At 48.3% G+C, this 19,281-nt stretch overlaps 1 protein-coding gene across 2 annotated transcripts in view; it reads left to right on the top strand.

Moving 5' to 3' along the window:
• The window catches only part of LOC119957425 (phosphatidylethanolamine-binding protein 4), a 581,902-nt gene extending 563,206 nt beyond the window's left edge, over positions 1-18,696 (top strand). Inside the window, exons 9-10 of one of the 2 annotated variants that reach the window (XR_005458802.1) lie at positions 17,099-17,224; positions 18,458-18,696. The gene's annotated coding sequence lies outside the window, so the exon portion shown is untranslated. The remainder of the gene's footprint in view (positions 1-17,098; positions 17,225-18,457) is intronic. The other variant, XR_005458803.1, reaches the window with a different exon arrangement.
• Positions 18,697-19,281: the final 585 nt, after the last annotated feature.

The following is a 19,281-nucleotide window of genomic DNA, read 5'->3' on the forward strand; positions in this document are numbered from 1 at the left end:
GTCTCAACTGATGGATGGCACCTCCAAAAGTGCAGTGCTCCGTCGGTATTGCCCCAGAGTGTCAGCCTAGAATTCTGTTCTCCGGTCTTTGATAAGGAGTGGCAAGCCCCCAAATTGCAATTGTACTGGAAAGTTTGTGATTCAGAGGCAAGAGGGCAGATAATTGAGCCAAGGCTGGCACACCTTTCAGTACCCACCGTCCCACATCCTTGAATCTGAACTTGTCTAAAACTGTGCTGCCTGTGTCCTAACATACACCATTCGCCAATCATTGTTCCTTGTCCACCAAAACCTTGAAACTAATATTCTCATCCTCGTGTTCAAATCTCTCCATGGCTTCATCCCTCTTTTTCTCTGTAACCTTTTGTAATCTCCAAACCTTCAAGATCTCTGTGCTCCCCTCCATTCTGTCCCTTGCAAATCCTCAATTTTAATTGCTCCATCATTGACTGCCTTGCCTTCACCAACCTGGCCCCGAAACCAGGCATTACCTCCATGAACCCCTCCGCCCTTCTTCATCTCTCTCATTTTGAAGAGGCTCCTCAAAACCCTTTGGCAATTCTTTGTTATAAAAACCTCCTGACCTGGTTTGATGTCAAATCTTGTTTGATAACATTCTATGAGGTGTACTGGGATTTATCACTCGATTAGAGGTGCTGTGGAACTGCAGTTGGTTGTTCCGGATATACGTCCTTCACACAAAAAGAGGAAGACCAACAGAATGGGTTATTCGTCATCAGCTGTTTGACAAAAGAGCTGATCTCCAGGGGTGAGGGGGAGAGGGACTGCCCTTGACATCAAGGCAGCATTTGGCCAAGTGTGGTTTCAAGGAGCTGTCAAAAAACTGGAGTCAATGGATATGGGGGAGGGGGGGGCGGGGAACTCTCTGCTGGTTAGAGTCATAACTAACGCAAAGGAAGATGGTAGTGATTCTTAACAGTTCCAGGACATCACCAAAGGAGATCCTCAGGGTAGTGTCCGAGGCCCAGCCATCTTCAGCTGCTTTATCAATGACCTTCCTTCCATCATAAGGTCAAAAGCGGGGATGTTTGCTGATGATTGCACAATGTTAAAAAGCGTTTGCAACTCCTCGGATACTGAAGCAGTCCATGTCCAAATGCAGCAAGGAATAGACAATTAAAAAAAAAAGGCAAATTCACCATAGTCTCAGATTACCATAGGCTGCTTTCCCCATTGTGGGGAGAGCTGACTGGTGGTGATTTAATCTGAGGGTCACCACACCTCAGGCGAGGGGCAGGTTGAGAAGGCGGGGCTTTCATGAATAACCTCAACCGGTACGGGGAATTGAACCCACACTGCTGGCCTCGCATAGACAATATCCAGGCTTGGGCTGACAAGTAGCAAGTAACATTTGCACCACACAAGTGCCAGGCAATGACCATCTCCAACAAGAATGAATCTAACTATCGACCCTTGACATTCAATTGCATTACCATCGCTGAATCCCCCACAATCAACATCTTGGCAGTTATCATTGAACAAAATCTGAACTGCACTAGCTAAATAAATACTGGGACAACAGGAGCAGATCTCGACAACGGGCGGCATTCTCCATCTGATGGAGCGTGCGTCCGCCGGCAGCAGAATCGTCCGTCCCGCCAGCTGGCCAATGGGGTTGCCCAATTGTGGACACCCCCACGCCGTCGGGAAATCTGTGGGCGTGAGTGCGCTGCCGGCGAAACAGAGGATCATGCCAATGAACCCAGGGAATCCTGTGCCAAGTAACTCAGCTCCTGATTCCCCAAATCCTGTCCACCACCTACACGGCACAAGTCAGGAGTGTGCTGGAATACTCTACTTGCAGCTCCAACAAGGAACTTGACACCATCCCACTTGATTAGCACCCCATCCACAAACATTCACTCCCTCCACCACCAATAAAATATGGCAGTCGTATGCACCATCTACAAGATGCACTGCAGGAACTCCCGATGGCTACTTCAGCAGCACCTTCCAAACCTCTACCATCTAGAAGGACAAGGGCAGCAGATATCTGGGGACACCACAACATGGAAGTTCCCTCTAAGTCACATACTTGGATATATATCGCCGTTCCTTCACTGTCTCTGGGTCAAAATCAGGCAACACCCTCCCTAACAGCACTGTGAGTGTACCTCCACCATCAGACCATACAATATAGTCGTAGAATTAGGCCATTCGGCCTACCACATGGACTGCAGCAGTTCAAGAAAGCAGCTCACTACCAGATTCTCAAGGGAAATTAGAGATGGGCAATAAATGCTGGCCCAGCCAGTGATGCCCAGATCCTGTAAATGAACAGAGAAACCAGGCTCACCTGGACTGCATGCCATTCTGCCCTTTGCCCACAGCTCATTTCATTGCCATTTTGGGCTGGTCCCCAGAACCTGCAGGATGATGGGGCTGGTGTCAGATCTGGGGCTGGATTCTCCGATTCTGAGACTATGTCCTCACGCCGGTGTGAGAACAGCGGCGTTTTGCGCCCAAATATTCGGCGCAAAACGCCCACTGATCCACCGTTTGGTTGGGGGCTTGCATCAAGGCAGTGTAGAGCACCCGGCTCCAGCTGCCGATATGGCCGGAGAATTGCTGGGTCCATGGCCACGCTTGCACACGGCATGGCACCGGCCGTGTGCAGACCCGGCCTGCAAGATCGTGTCCCCTCTTTGGCCGGCTTGCACCCCCAGGACCACCCCCCCAACAGTGCCCCCAGCCCCTGACAAAGTCCCCCCTGCCCGCGGATTGGCCGCCACACCGAGTTCCTGACTGATGATAGCATACGCGACCTACGCCGTTGGGAACTTGGCCGGTTGGGTGTGGAGCGTCAGGGGAAAAGGCCTCAGGCAACGTCCTGAGGCCATCGATACGGTGTGTGCTTTGGAGGGGACGGAGCATCGCGAAAGTGATGCCGGCCCCGATTTCGTCAGAAACGGGTATTCTCTGGCCGATCGCTGAATGCGATTTCGGCGTCAGTGATTTCAGAATCCCGCCTCTGATGTGTACTTCATTGTATATTCTGCATTTGCTCTTTGACTGGAATGGGCAACAAATTCTGCCGTAGCCAGCGATGCCCACGTCCCACAACCCATTTCACCCTTGACTCCAGTGGGTGTAAATTGTCACCAATGCTGGTCTGGGAAAGCTCCACTCTGGTACAGGCGGGGTTGTGGTTATTTTCATGGCTATTCCTGTTACTGCCTTGATCTGCCTCCCCCTATCCCCTGCACCCACCCCCCCCCCCCCCCCCACCCCCCTCCCATTTATAACACTCCTGATTTTGTTTGTTATGGTGTGTTGCAGTATCTCAATTACCCTCAGTATAGGTCTGAATCCCTTCAATGCAGGTCCTAATCCCCTCACTAATGGTCCTGGTGATACACACAGGCACTTACACTTTTAATCCAGGGCTCTGGAGAGCAGTGACAAACTCAAACTCCCACTGCTCTACTGCTTTGTTTTTATTGTCCTTTAAATTGTTCACATTTCCCTGTCGAAAGCTTGCTTGACTAATCCTTAAACACAGATGTTAGTTTTACTTTTGCTAAACCAGCCCCAAACAGTGTTTGAAAGGCAAAGGCAATGTTATACGCTTCTTCCTCTTTGGCGATTGGGTCTGCCAGTTTGCATAGCTTTACCACAGCAGCTTTCCATAATCTCATTATGTGTCACAACACTCTCCTGCTGACAGTTTTCCCAATGAATTGAGCTGGGCAGGGGCATTGCTGGAAGATGAGGCCTTACAACCGAACAAGACGAGACCCATGTAAATCCGAGGTTTATGCAGCAAGAGCAGTCCTGGTGTGAACTCTCAACTCCAGCTCTCATGCTGTTTCACCCAGTAATGTGGCTCCGACATTCGTCCTTCCAAAACATCTCTTTTATGCGTTGACCCTTTGACATTATCTGCGTCCCAACCAGCCCTCACCACCCTCCCCTGGACCTTCTCCACAGTAATTTTCCCTCTGGTTCTACCTCTGAGAAAGTGGTATTGATGTTGGGTTACCATCTAGGCATGAAGCTGTTAACCTGATTATAGTGCGCAAAATAAATAAAGGGTAACTTTGGGTGCTCGGAACGCCTTGTAAGACCTAACGAGATCTTGCAAGATGTTAAAATCTGGATCTTGCCCTCTGGCCACCCTGGCAGTGCCACCCGGGTGCCAGCCTGGCACTGCTGGAGTGCGTGGGTGCCACTATCAGGCAGGCAAGGACTCTGCCAGGTTGGAAGTGCCCAGGATGCCCATGCCAGGGATTGACTCGTGACTGGCCTCTGAAATGGCCGAATAAGCCACTCAGTTTGAGGGCAATTGGGGACGGGCAACAAATGCGATGTCCATAACCCATAGAAATTCCTCGGGACAGTTTTTACAGACGCACAATAACCATTTTGTAAATAGAATCATATTCCAGCAAATGACAGCTGATATTGGCCCCTGAGGCATTGTTAGATTTTTTATAAATCACCAGGTGTGTCATCTTCAAGTCAACGTGAACCCATTGTGATGCTACTCGCTTCCTTGGAGATTTGAAGATGACTGTCTTCTGTCCAATGTATCATTTGGAATGAATTGAATGGTATATTCCAACAACAAGAAACACGCTGAAGCTTCTCACTGGCTCCAAGTTCCACATTTGAGACACAAGAGTTGGGGGGGCTGAGAGATAAATGTTGGTCAGGACACTTGAGAGAACACCCTGCTCCACTCGAAAGAGTACCACAGGAGACTTTAACAACTCATCTGAAAGACGCCACTTCCAACAGTGTGGTGCTCCTTCAGTCCCGCACTGAAACTTCAGCCTGGATTGGACTCGGAGAGGAGAGTGCTACGCCGAGCCGACCTGACCTGGAACAGAGGCAGCAAAGAATCGGGAGAAGTAGCTTAAAACTCGATAAGCCCTAAAAATATGGAAACAGTTAAAAATTCCAGAATTGCACAGCAGATCTGCATTGGCAATTGCAATGAGTTAAAAATATTACATATTCACTCACTTCCTGTTTTTATGTTTCACCCAGACTTTTTGGACCAACGTTTTGAGTTTATAAACTTGGTGCCTACATATGGACAATGATTAAGCAATATGATTAAGCATGTACAAGCCTCTCACAGTCTTTTCAATTTTATCAATTCCCATTTTGTTCCCCAAATAACTAAACCGACAAATGTCTAAAAAAACAGGGTTTTTCAAAAAAAGATGTATTTCACAACAACAGGGTGAAATTTATCATAAGAACTAGGAGCAGGAGTAGGCCATCTGGCCCCTCGAGCCTGCTCCGCCATTCAATGAGATCATGGCTGATCTTTTGTGGACTCAGCTCCACTTTCCGGCCCGAACACCATAACCCTTAATCCCTTTATTCTTCAAAAAACTATCTATCTTTACCTTAAAAACATGTAATGTATCCATTGTGATGATGTTTTAATGCCCCCATTAATTACTTGTCAGAGTCTGTAGGCTCTTCCAGAATCCAGAGCTGAGGTGCTGTCAGCTGAATTTGGTCTGACATAGGATGTGGGTATTGCTGGCAAAGTCAGAACAATACATTTCACAGTACTTCGGTCCACGTGACAACAGACCCAAACCCAAGCCATTTGTTGCTGTTGCGTATCGAAGAATACTGGTGAAGCACCATGTGAGTGTAGTTACGTCAGCAGTGAGGGTTTGCGCAGGCTTCAACTCTCCATCTTAGATTGTGTGAGCAACATCCTTAATAAAACCTCTCATCGTGTTTTTAAGAATCCATAGTGCGGGCACCTCCATACCCTTTCTCTCTGTGATGAAGTCACCCACCCCTCATTGCCCTTGAACTGATTGGCTTGTTCGTCCATTTCAAAGGACAGTTTTTCAGACTCAGCCACAAGTCACACAGGTAGACCAGACGTATAAGGGCGGCAGATTCCCTTCCCTAAAGAATTCTCGTGAACCAGAAGGGTTTTTGCAACAATCGATGATGACTCACGGTGACCAGAGGCGAGCTTTCAATTCCAGAATTTTAAATTGATTCTAAATTCAAGCTGCTACTCTGCATTCCAACCCATGTCCCCAGGTTCCCCAGCGCCCAGGGCACTGGATTACTGGTCCACTGACATTCCCACTGCACCACCATCTCACCCCTGTTCGAGCCTTCATCAGGAGGCACCATCTGTCATGGTGGAACAGTTTTCCTTCAGTTTACAGAAAATTCTGTTGAAAGATTTTTCAAAGTTGCTCGGAAAGGCACAAAAGGGGAGATTTCAAAAGCCTCAATTGGGTAAAATATATACTCAGTGTTTATTCTTTGAACAGTGAAGAGTACGTGTGAGAGAGAGAGAAAACCCAAAGAATAGATTGCGATGACATATGATTTGAAGCTTTTGTTTGAGAGAGATACCTGAGTCAGGGAGAAAGAGAGAGAGAGAGATGAAGGTAGAGAGATGTGTCTTTTGTCATGTAATAATGAGGAAAGAGTTGAATTCAGCTCATGACTGCACCTATATTTTGTTGCCAGTGGGAAGAGATCAGTACCAATGGCTTAAACCGTGTGATACTGGGATTCTAATGGCTGATATCTGTGTGCCAGAGGGAAGCCACAACAGGCAGGCCGTCCCTTTCCTCATCCTAATTGATTTCTTCTCAAGAAGAAACAAGTTGAGTTATGAAAGCAAGCAAATCCTCCCTGATGGAAACAGATATGAAAGTAGCGTAGCTTCCAGTGGCACGATGTCAGGGGAAGATCCGTGTGAAGTGGCTCCCGCTGGAAACCTGACCTTTCTACTCTTTTTCCGGGTGCCATGGGATTTTAACTCACCGAAAACAAAACCCCCTGAAATTAACTGGGTAGACTTCCCTCATCTCTGCGATACACAGGAGACCCAGAGCCGGAAAAGAATCGGCCCGAATGTCGGCGGCAGACTCAGACTCTGAAGCCTCCCACAGATCAACAAGAGGTAAGATGGCGGAGGCAGAGTCTTCTCTAGACACTCCACTAATGGCCAAAACACTCAGAAAAATATCGACAATGTTTGACTTTGGATCTTAAAAGATCGAACGAGGAGGCCTTGGTCCCATTCAGTCAGCTCTTGGATCACCAGCCAGCCATCAAAACACAAGGAGCTACAATCCAGGGCATGGAGACTGCATCATCTGCCCATAGTGATAGGGTCACCTCCTTACTGCCCGACCTTGCAACTGTGATTGAGTGACAGTAACATCCAAGCTGAATGACGGTCCAGAAGACAAAATATTCATGTTGTGTGGTTACTGGAGGGGGTTTAAGGCCACAATCCTACTCAGTATTTCTCAGTCCTGTTCCACAAAATGGTGCATCAAAACGTACTTCCATTCCCCCCCTCCCCAGAATCAGGCCCAACCTACTGTTCCCTTCAACCCCAGCCTTGCTCTGGAAATCCTCCTTGTGCAGGAATCGCAAGGTTTCACAGCTTTTAGCAGAAAGAGTTGGTGCTTCGAGTGACAAGAGAGCACTGGGATTTTACATGGAAAGTCCACTCTATCAGATTATAGCAGGATCTGGCCAAAACAAGGGCTGCTTTTGACAAAGTGAAATCTTCCCTATGTAAGAATGGAGTCCACTTCAGGATGATTTATCCATCCCACCTTCATGTAACATAGTGTGAAAAAGACTATTCTTTTGTCTGGTGGGAGATGTGTTGCTCTGTTTACTGGCTATAAATATGGCGGTTAATATGGTCGCCTTTCTTAATCCTAATTATGACTATGCTTTCAGAGTCGCCATATCTCTCGATACCGCCACAAGGTTCAACCCAAATCCCGATCAAAGAGCCAATGCACCAGTTAGTTAGTTCAAAGTCAATACTACTTTATTTACACACAGTATGATTTACTCATGCACAATAACACGACAGGCTAAACTACGTCTATCACTAATGCCTATACTTAACTTCGGGTGCCCACTTAGGTCAGAGGAACAATGGCCGTTGTTCGGATCTGAGGCTGTTGGGTTCGAAGAGGTCACAGGAGAACAGCTAAGGCCGCTTGTCTGGTAGCGAGCGTTGACCTTGAACTTACTGCTTCTGGTGAAGCTGGTGGAAGGGTCTCTCTCTGCTTGAGAGCCAAATCCAAGAGGCTGAACCTTTCGCGGGGGTTCCTTCTTAGACTTGGAGGGGCTTTGCGCGCTTTTAGGCGGGCCTTAAACTTGGTCCCAATTAATTGGGTAGCTTCTTGATCATTGTCATCGATCTAAACCAATAAAGGGGTGGGTGCCATGATGGCTGGGCGTGTCCTAGGTGGCCAATGGCCTTGCTTTGTTTGTGGCTTTTGGCTGGGGTAGTGGCGCCAGACTGTCTGGGACAGTATCGGCTACCTGAGCATTCATCGTTTGTTTCCCGGAGATGGGCCATCAATATGTAAATCGACCGAGAATTTCGATTCGGGCTGCTGACTGCCTTCCAAATATACATTCAGGCTCTGTGCCTGGTTGTTGCTTAGTATTGTCCATATTTCCCTATAGGCTCTGCGAGTGTCCATTTTGTAGACAGAAAGTGGCCGTCCCAGATGGCTACAGATGCAGATTCCTTTGTCCAGAAGCACAATTTAGGCTGTTTAATCTGATCTATGGCTCGTTGTATGGGCACTTTCATGTCTGTTGTTTGGGTGTATTCTTGTTGACCTTAATTGTATGTGAGGGATTTGGATTGGATTGGATTGGATTTGTTTATTGTCACGTGTATCGAGGTACAGTGAAAAGTATTTTTCTGCAAGCAGCTCAACAGATCATTCAGTACATGGGAAGAAAAGGGAATTAAACAGAATTCAAGAAAATACAAGAAAATACATGAGAATACATAATAGGGCAACACAATATATACAATATAACTACATAAGCATTGGCATCGGATGAAGCATACATGGGTGTAGTGTTAATGAGGTCAGTCCATAAGAGGGTCATTTAGGAGTCTGGTGACAGTGGGGAAGAAGCTGTTTTTGAGTCTGCTCGTGCATGTTCTCAGACTTCTGAATCTCCTGCCCGATGGAAGAAGTTGGAAAAGTGAATAAGCCGGGTGGGAGGGATCCTTGATTATGCTGCCTGCTTTCCCCCGGCAGCGGGAGGTGTAGATGGAATCAGTGGATGGGAGGCAGGTTTGTGTGATGGACTGGGCGGTATTCACGACTCTCTGAAGTTCCTTGCGGTCCTGGGCTGAGCAGTTGCCATACTAGGCTGTGATGCAGCCTGATAGGATGCTCTCTATAGTGCATCTGTAAAAGTTGGTAAGGGTTAATGTGGACATGCCGAATTTCCTTAGTTTCCTGAGGAAATATAGGCGCTGTTGTGCTTTAGAACATAGAACATAGAACAGTACAGCACAGAACAGGCCCTTCGGCCCTCAATGTGCCGAGCCATGATCACTCTACTCAAACCCACGTATCCACCCTATACCCGTAACCCAACAACCCCCCCTTAACCTTACTTTTATTAGGACACTACGGGCAATTTAGCATGGCCAATCCACCTAACCCGCACATCTTTGGACTGTGGGAGGAAACCGGAGCACCCGGAGGAAACCCACGCACACAGGGGGAGGACGTGCAGACTCCACACAGACAGTGACCCAGCCGGGAATCGAACCTGGGACCCTGGAGCTGTGAAGCATTTATGCTAACCACCATGCTACCCTGCTGACCCTGCTTTCTTGGTGATAGCATCGACGTGAGTGGACCAGGATAGATTTTTGGTGATGTGCACCCCTAGGAATTTGAAACTGCTCACCATCTCTACCTCGGCTCCTTTGATGCTGACAGGGGTGTGTACAGTACTTTGCTTCCTGAAGTCGATGACCAGCTCTTTAGTTTTGCTGGCATTGAGGGAGAGATTGTTGTTGTTACACCACTCCGCTAGGTTCTCTATCTCCCTCCTGTATTCTGACTCGTCGTTATTCGAGATCCGGCCCACTATGGTCGTATCGTCAGCAAACTTGTAGATGGAGTTGGAACCAAGTTTTGCCATGCAGTCGTGTGTGTACAGGGAGTACAGTAGGGGGCTAAGTACGCAGCCTTGCGAGGCACCGGTATTGAGGACTATTGTGGAGGAGGTGTTGGTGTTCATTCTTACTGACTGTGGTCTGTTGGTCAGAAAGTCAAGGATCCAGTTGCAGAGTGGAGAGCCAAGTCCTAGGTTTTGGAGCTTTGATATGAGCTTGGCTGGGATTATGGTGTTGAAGGCAGAGCTGTAGTCAATAAATAGGAGTCTGATGTAGGAATCCTTGTTTTCGAGATGCTCTAGGGATGAGTGGAGGGCCAGGGAAATGGCGTCTGATGTGGACCGGTTGCAACGGTATGCGAATTGAAGTGGGTTAAGGCGTTCCGGGAGTATGGAGGTGATGCGCTTCATGATCAGCCTCTCGAAGCACTTCATTACAACTGACATCAGGGTGACCGGGCGGTAGTCATTGAGGCACGTTGCCTGGTTCTTCTTTGGTACCGGTATGACGGTGGTCTTCTTGAAGCAGGTGGGGACCTCGGAGTGGAGTAGGGATAGGTTAAAGATGTCTGTGAATACCTCTGCCAGCTGGTATGCGCAGGCTCTAAGTGCACGACCAGGAATCCCGTCCGGGCCCATCGCCTTCCGTGGGTTCACTTTCAGGAAGGCCGATCTGACTTCGGAAACTGTGATGGTGGGTATGGGTGAATTATGGGTTGCTGGGGCACTCGATAGTGGATTGTTGGTTACCTGCATTAACCGAGCAGGTAGAATGCATTAAGTACATCGGGGAGGGGTGCGTTGCTGCCAGAGATACTGCTCGGCTTCGCTTTGTAACCCGTGATGTTGTTTAGTCCTTCTATTGTGGATTTCTACTGTTCGCTCTTAAAATAACCTAATGTTACTTTTCGTTGTTACTGTTTGACGTGACTTTGCTGCCCTCGCAGCGTTCTAAATTAAACGGGTTTTAATCTCCAATTGGGAGTCTCCCTGCCAACAAGGTGTGTGAGTGAATGGGAGTGATAGTAAAGGGTCTCCTGCAGATCATAATAGTTTGCAAAATGAGCAGCGAGTTTGTGTCGAGTTGTGTTCTGTTATTTGTAGGTTTTAGGTTGAGTTATTGGCCGGAAATCTCCAGTCGTGGCGATTCACTTTTCCTGCCCGTCTGCCCGCCCTCGGGTTCCGTGGCAGGGTGGAGTGGTTTCAATGTGAAACCCCATTGACAGGCGGCAGGAAGATAGAAGCCACTGCAGGCGAATGGCGAGCAGCCGAGAAACAGACAGCCAGGGATCGGAGAATCCAGCCCATTGTTTACCACTGTACCATTTGCTTTTGGGGGTGGTTATGCATGAATGTGATGATTGTGGCTGACCCAAATGGTCAATATATAATCATTTTGTCTCACTATTCAACACCCCAGTGGTCAGGGTCAACCTCTATGCCCCTAATTGGGATGATAGGAATTTCATCAACTCTTTATTATCTTCCCTTCCCAATCTTGGCACACACCATCTTATTTTAGGAGGTGACCTGAACTGTGTTCTGGACTCAAATTTGGATCGATCAACAACCAAATCTGTTGTCCCATTGGGGGTGGCCTGGTCTTTGTCTTCCTTCATGGCTCAGATATGAGGGGTAGACCCTGCCCCTTTTTGCACCCGAATGTCGGGGATTTCTTCTTTTTCTCTCATGTTCACCATGTGTACTCTCGCATTGAGCTTTTAATTCTAGATAGGGCTCTACTCCGATCAGTGGTGGCGGCCGACTACTCATCAATTGTAATCTCAGACCATGCCCCATACTTTATTGATCTGTTCCTGGAGTACCCCCCCTCCCCCCTCCCCCCCTCTCCCCCCCCCTCCCCCCCCCCCCCCCCCCCCGCGTCCACTCTGGAGGTGGGATACTACTTTGTTGGCCAATACTAAATTTTGCGAGCCCCTGTCCACCTCTATTGATGACTATATTAAATGAAATAGATCCGACTCCATCTCCACTTTCTCTCTGTGGGAGGCTCCTGGGGCTGTCCTCAGGGGGAAATTATTTCACTGAGCATTCATGAGCTAAAGGTGAAGAAATTAGAGCAACAGAAGTTGTTGGAATCCATTTTAGAGGAGAATCTCCAGTATTCACTCGATCCCAATCCGGAATTATACGCAAGCAGATAAAAGTTACAGACCCAGTTTGAGTTACTGACCACCAGTAACACTGTACATCTGCTCCAGCACTCCAGGGTACTTTCTACGAATATGGGGAGAAGTCCAGTTGTCTTTTAGCACACCAACCTAATTGCCCATTGGCCTCCCCGTGAACTCCCCCAGAATCTCAACCCGGGCGGCAACCTGGTTTCCTCCCCTCTCCAGGTCAATGCAGCTTTTACACCCCACAACTGTGACCTATATAAATCTGAGCCTCCTGCCGATAATTCGATCATGGCTGATTTTCTGGACAGCCTGCCCATCCCATCTGTCGAAACAGTTGACAGTGGCGAGCTGGACTCCCCGTTACCCACCAATGAGATTTTAAAACGCATTGGTCTCATGCAGGCTGGTAAGGCCTCCGGCCTGGATGGCTTTTATAAACAATTCTTGAAACAACTTACATCTTTGCTGTTAGGTATGTTCAATGACCCCCTATCCTGCGGTTCATTCCCTCCAACCCTTACTCAAGCCTCTCTTTCCTTACTCGTTAAGAGGGGCAAGGACCCGACCGAGTGTGGTCAGGGCAGCACGGTAGCATAGTGGTTAGCACAAATGCTTCACAGCTCCAGGGTCCCAGGTTCAAAACCCGGCTTGGGTCACTGTCTGTGTGGAGTCTGCACGTTCTCCCCGTGTGTACGTGGGTTTCCTCCGGGTGCTCCGGTTTCCTCCCACAGTCCAAAGATGTGCAGGTTAGGTGAATTGGCCAGGCTAAATTGCCCTCAGGGTCCAAATTGCCCTTAGTGATGGGTGGGGTTGCTGGGTTGTGGAGGGATGGGCTTGGGTGGGGTGCTCATTCCAGGAGCCGGTGCGGACTCGGTGGGCCGAGTGGCCTCCTTCTGCACTGTAGATTCTATGAAATACCGCCCCATCTTGCTCTTAAACGCAGATGTTAAGCTGCTTGCTAAGGTTCTGGCGTTCCGGTTGGAACCTTGCCTTCCAAGCATGATTTCAGAGGACCAGACAGACAATAGACGTCGCCTTTTGAATGTGATACTTGCTCCTTCTCCTGCACCCGAGCCAGAGCTGAGAGTATCTCGAGATGCAGAGGCAGCATTTGACAGGGTAGAATGGGACTTTTGTTTGAGATTCTTGGAAGATCTATGTGATGAATGGTATCAGTAGCTGCTGTAACTGTACCTTACCTTTAAGACCGGGCTTGGAACCCTGGGGGACTCCGCCTCTGGCTCCGCCCCCAGGAAACGGTATATAAGATGAGGCTCACTCGGCAGCATGTGGTGAGCACACTTCTCGGCTGCTGTTCAGTTCTCTGATGATTAAAGCCTTTGAATTACCAATCTCTCCTGTGTCGTAATGGAGAGTATCTCAATCTAGATTCAGCCAAAAAATTGTCTCCTGGATCCATTTGCGATACAATGCCCCTACTGCCAGCGTTCACTCGAATACTTTGTATTCGGACTACTTCCCCTCGAATAGGGGCATGAGGCAATGCTGCCTTCTCTCTCCACTGTTATTTGCCCGAGCAATAGAGCCTCTCTCGAAAGCCTAGGGAGCTTCCAATCAATGGAGGGGTATTGATCAGCAATACCCCTGATCAATAGGGTGGGACATATCTCTTTATCCAGATGACCAACTTTTATATATTATACACACAGGGCAGCACGGTAGCATTGGTCGCTTCACAGCTCCAGGGTCCCAGGTTCGATTTCAGCTTGGATCACTGTCTGAGTGGAGTCTGCACATTCTCCCCGTGTCTGCGTGGGTTTCCTTCGGGTGCTCCGGTTTCCTCCCACAGTCCAAAGATGTGCAGGTTAGGTGGATTGGCCATGATCAATTGTCCTCAGTGTTCAAAATTGCCTTTAGTGTTGGGTGGGGTTACTGGGTTATGGGGATAGGGGGGAGATGTTGACCTTGGGTAGTGTGCTCTTTCCAAGAGCTGGTGCAGACTCGATGGGCCAAATGGCCTCCTTCTGCACTGTAAATTCTATGATAATTTTATGATTCCCTCCATCAATGGCATAATGAAGGCCCTGAATAACTTCAGCTCCTTATCTGGCTATAAACTAACTCGAGGTGAGAGTGAATGTGCCCCCCCCCCCCCCCCCCCCGGGGAGCGTGGCCATTTAGGCACGATACCTTTCCGGCTCTCCCCGACATGTTTTTGTTATTTGGAGGTCAGGGTGGTTCACAATTGGGCATCACTGCACAAGTTGAACTATTCCAGTCTGAACAGCAATGTTAGAACGACCTACAGGGATGGAACAATCTGGAAACAGTAACATTTTAAACTCCTGTCCTTGTCTTCACTGAACCCTACCTGTAACAACCACCTTTTCTCACCTTCAACCGCCGCAAGAACGCCACGGGCGAGCCGCGTAGAATGGAAAAGTCCATTGACCTCGGGCGGGATTCTCCGGTTGCTGGGCAAACGCGGCCAGAGAACCCCGCCCACAGAGTTTAAGTCATTTGCTTTTTCCTATGTTACGCAATGATTCTTGTTCTGTTCTGTAGTGCCATTAAAATGATGTGTGTGTACTTTACCCCTGACTCCCCTGCCCTCAGCACAAGGCCTCGTTGCACTCCAGTGTTCTCACTCGTCCTGAGTCAGTAGATTGGGTTAGAAAGAAGCAGCCTCATTTCCCAGTCAGGAAGGTAATCTGACTCAATAAGCTGCAGTCCAGGTGAACTATCAATAAACACACGGACAAGAGGCTGGGGCCGATTGTTCTTTTCTCAGAGTTCCACAAGGACACGAGTAAATATATTCACCATGAGATTGCCACTCCATGAAACAATGGCCATTGTTGTAAAGCTCTGAACACTCAAAGCTGTGGTCGAAGCTGATTAAAGCAAAGGATGAGACCATAAGTGGAACAATACACACCTGCTTTCCCTTCTGGTGATGCATAGATAGACACTCTCACATTCTTAAAGGTAAAGTACACAGTCTCCTGAGCAACCTTTCCCTCACTATCCTTTTTCTTTTGCATCTCCCTGGTGATTAATTGGCTGTGGAGGAGGGAGTAGACAGTAACGCGATGCGATGTTCCAGCTATCATCCATGTGGGACAGTTTCCAATGTTTAAACCTATGTGTTCAATCTAAATACTTGAACTGTGAATTATTTCCAGTTGAATGGGAGGTGCTAATTTCATGGGTTGGATGAAATTAACCCTCCTTCACCCAGAGTCAGCTGGCCCAACTGTTACACCACCCTGGGCTAGTGCTCGGTCAATTCCAGCCCCACGTGCCCCCGAGTCACAGCACAAGTGAATTAACCCATAATTCTTATAAAAAGTCCTGGAGACTTTGGCTCTTGACTGCCCAATAATTACAGTCACCAGGTTTGTAAGTTCAAACACAATTACTGTTTATTTATAACAGGAATGATGATGATGACGATGAAATATGCAGTAAACACAACTGGATAACGACAAGCTAACTTTTAACTGCCCCACCCACTGCTTACACAGGGCAGACAAACACAGAGGGGAGAAGGGGTGAAAATTAAACGATGACGGTCAAGAATCTTTGTTTCCAATGGCGGCTCTTTAGCACACGTGTAGCACGCTGGTTGATCAAAGCCTCCAGTTTGCAGCTGGTAATGGTCTTCTTTTTAGCACCATCCATTCAGGGTCCCAGCAGATTAGAAAGTCTCATCCTCACTGGCAGCAGGCTTTCTGGAGAGACGCTGTATTTCTTGTCAGACTGGCCCTTTAGTTCGAGGTTCACGTTCAGGCCAATATTTTTCTGTAGAGACACTTTATTCCACATCAAACCTTGCTTTCAGCTCGTGGTTTGACTTCAAACCTTTGCAATCTCAAGAAAATGACACCCAGTCCTGTCCTTCTGGAGAGAGAGCCAGCCCTCACAGTGGCCTTCTGCAGAGCACTGGTTAGATCTTTTTGGAGAGAGTTAAGTTCCTCCATCAAGGCTGAAGAATCAAACATGTGCTCTGCAGCACATCTGTCTGTGCAACCTGTGGCGGTGTTGCATGTGCAAGGTGGATGGACGTCACATTTGAACTTGATTGGCGCGAATATCATTTGGAAGAACAGTAGTGGTCTTTAACCCCTTGCTGACCTCAGGATGAACTTTAGATTTGCAAATGGCCGCCAACCTGGAGGTAAACCTCCTTCCGCAGTGTAAGCTCTGAATGTTCTGAATGTCTGAATCCTCTCGGGACAGGTGTTTATTGCCCATCCTGAATTGTCGCAAGAAGATGAAGGGTGGGCTTTATCCATCGACCAAAGGCAATGGAAATTAGAAATGGGAGATTAAAGTGAAGTGAATAATGATTTGCCGTCACCTATTGTAAACCATCTCATACAGTCAGTATTACCTGAGTGTTTAAGACTTGGTTTAATTGTCCAGTTCATATTATATAAATTAAGTATCCTTTATCCGTGAATCCAAAAACCGAACCCACCCAGACACCACGCTTTCTTTGGAAATCATTGACATTCAGTGCAGGACGTCCCTGGCCCGAGCTGACATGACCTTAGCCAACCTGAACTCCACCGACCACACGGTGCAGAATGTCTATTTCTCAACATCAACACTCTGAACCGCTCCTACAGGCAGGATCACCGGTGGCACCAGGAGTGGGAGATTATCACCGGTACCCTGTCGTCATCGGCGATACTTCAAAATCGAGGGTAACGTCCATCAGGTTTAGTGAGTCTCCAGATGGCTGAGGAGCCCAATCCTGGATCAACAAGGTCTTCTGTAGTGGGGGGGGGGGGGGGGGGACATGTTGTTATGTTGGGGGCGGGGGGGGGGGGGGAATTTTCAGCCCCGGGGCAGCTTGCATCCCTGTGCCTTTGCTGCCGCCGTTCTGCCTCACTGTCAAGTAGCTGAGCCTCGAAGTGGCTCGCGACTTATGGTCCAGGTGGAACCATATACAATGCTCCACGCCCTTCTCCTCCCGGTCAGTGGTGTCAATACCTCCGTGCTTTACAGCGGCCTTGAGCGTATCCCTATATCTTTTCGTTTGGCTGCCCTTATAGAGCGTTGGCCAATGGAGAGCTGGGAGATGCGAAGCTGCCGAGGGCATCCGGATACGATGGCCCTTCCACTGGAGTTAGATCCGCAGGAGCAGGTCTTCGATGTTGATGCTAGTGTCCTCCAGGAAGGTATTCTATATCTATTATCCAATGGTACATCTTACTGTTCTGGTCATTTAATTTACCTCAGACTATAGCTAGCTTAGGCCTCGGCCATTGGAATGTCAGTAGGCCCAGTCCTACATAGTCTCCGAAAAACAGAATGATCTGAAGCTGGAAACCCAATTGGCCTTGAGGGCTTCGGAGAATGGAGACTCGGCCTGCCCCATATTGCTGATTGTATTACTGCCACGTTAGCGTTCATTTCAGCAACGTTATTGAAACATAAACCCTCTGGCATGAGAGTCTGTCACCTCAGTGGAGCCCTCCTCAGTACAAAGGTGAACGTGTGATGGTGGTCACCTCGGATGATCAGACTGCAATTTCATCTTTCCGTTAATTTCCACGTTGAAGCTGACCAAAGTCAGTCAATTCCCGATCAGATACCGGTGCAAGGTAGAGCCCCGCGTTATCCTGACACCGCAATTTGTACTGTTTCCAACCCTCTTGGATGGCACTGCAGTCTCCAGTAATTGAACTTGAGTTTGTGGGACGTTGCTGTGAGCAAGCCCAGGAAAAAAGTCTGAGGTGCCAACCATCTTTTTAATTTTTTAAAATTGGGTTTTAGTTTTACACCTTGGGCGGGGTTCTCCGTCCCGCCACACCCATTTTCTGGCATGGCGCACCCCCGCAGGCAGAGGGGACCCTCCATCCATCCCGGCAGCCGGCCAGTGGGGTTTCCCATTGTGGCCAACCCCACGTCGTCGGCAAACCCACGTGAGCGTGAGTGCGCTGCTGGCAAAGCAGAGGATCCACCGACGGAGCATCCGGCTGCTTTTATTTCCCTCCTCCCTTTCTGGATGTGCCAAATATTGGCCGTGGGGAGAGAAAGGCTGACGGCTGGGGGTGAACGATCGTCCAGTTGGGGAACCACTTTTCTGACTGGTTTGTGAAAAGAGGTGAAGTTTGTTCAGTTCCTTCTTTTGCTTAACACTTGAGGCCAAGGCACATGCCTCTCCCCCCCCCCCCCCCCCCCCCCCCCCCCCCCCCACTCTCAGGTGGTCGTGAGAGAGGCCCAGGATCGCTACTTCATAGGGAGGGAGGGGAGCTATTCTGCTGCTCCTCCCGACTCCATACGTAACCCCACCACCCAACTGATAATACTTTAAAAGTTGACTCAGTCAACCGTCATGTTGCTATCTGTGGGATGTTGCTGTGCGCAAATTGACTGCTGCGCTTCCCATGTTTCAAATGTGATTGCAGGTTGAAGAGTAGACCGTCGCCTGAAAAGAGCTGTGGAATATCCTGAGGTCCTGGAGGGGACTCTGGAATGGCATGATTTCCTTGTTTTTCTTCTCACACAGCTAATGAGCCATCCCTGCCCCTTTTAAAGCAATACTGGTAGGTACAGTGCACCATAATAGAGAGTACCAGAAACCTCTGCGCCTGAGAAGTATCTATTGTTTAAAATCTCTCTGGAATAAAGCAGTCTCTTACCAGTCTATTCTTGGTCTGTTTACTCAGTCAGTCTAAACCCTTGGGACTGGCAATATGATGATCTTATATGAGAGCAGGGCCAGGCCTCCAGAACTCAGTTGCAGAACTAGTTTCAAGGGTGGGGTCAGCCCCCACGGCATTTATTTCCAAACAATCTTCATTAGTTTTTTCCATATGACACACCTCGTCGTACTTTCCAATTTCCGGTGCAATTAAATTGTGAATGCAGTTCAATCCAATAACCTAAAATTTGGGAAGAGAGACAACAAACAAATGCTCCTTTCAGTTGTCAGTCAATTATTTCTCCTTATCTTTATGATTTTGACAATAGCCACTCCTTATATAGCCAAACTTTGTTCTGAAAAGGGCAACTTTTATTTAATTTGCCTTTGACTGTACAAAACACAAATAATCACCAGGCATTACCTGCCCAAGATTAAGAGTCGATTGCCTTCCAGTGGGCTGACAATGATTCGTTTCGCAACTCCTGTAAACCGAGTGTTACGTTTCTTTCTACTGTTAGCACCACACAATATTTTTACTCTCACTCCCTCCCAACATGTTTTAATGTTACGGGAAATCCTTGTTCT

The sequence above is a fragment of the Scyliorhinus canicula genome, chromosome 26, assembly GCF_902713615.1.
Source record: "Scyliorhinus canicula chromosome 26, sScyCan1.1, whole genome shotgun sequence".
In the NCBI taxonomy this organism is placed as follows: domain Eukaryota; kingdom Metazoa; phylum Chordata; class Chondrichthyes; order Carcharhiniformes; family Scyliorhinidae; genus Scyliorhinus; species Scyliorhinus canicula.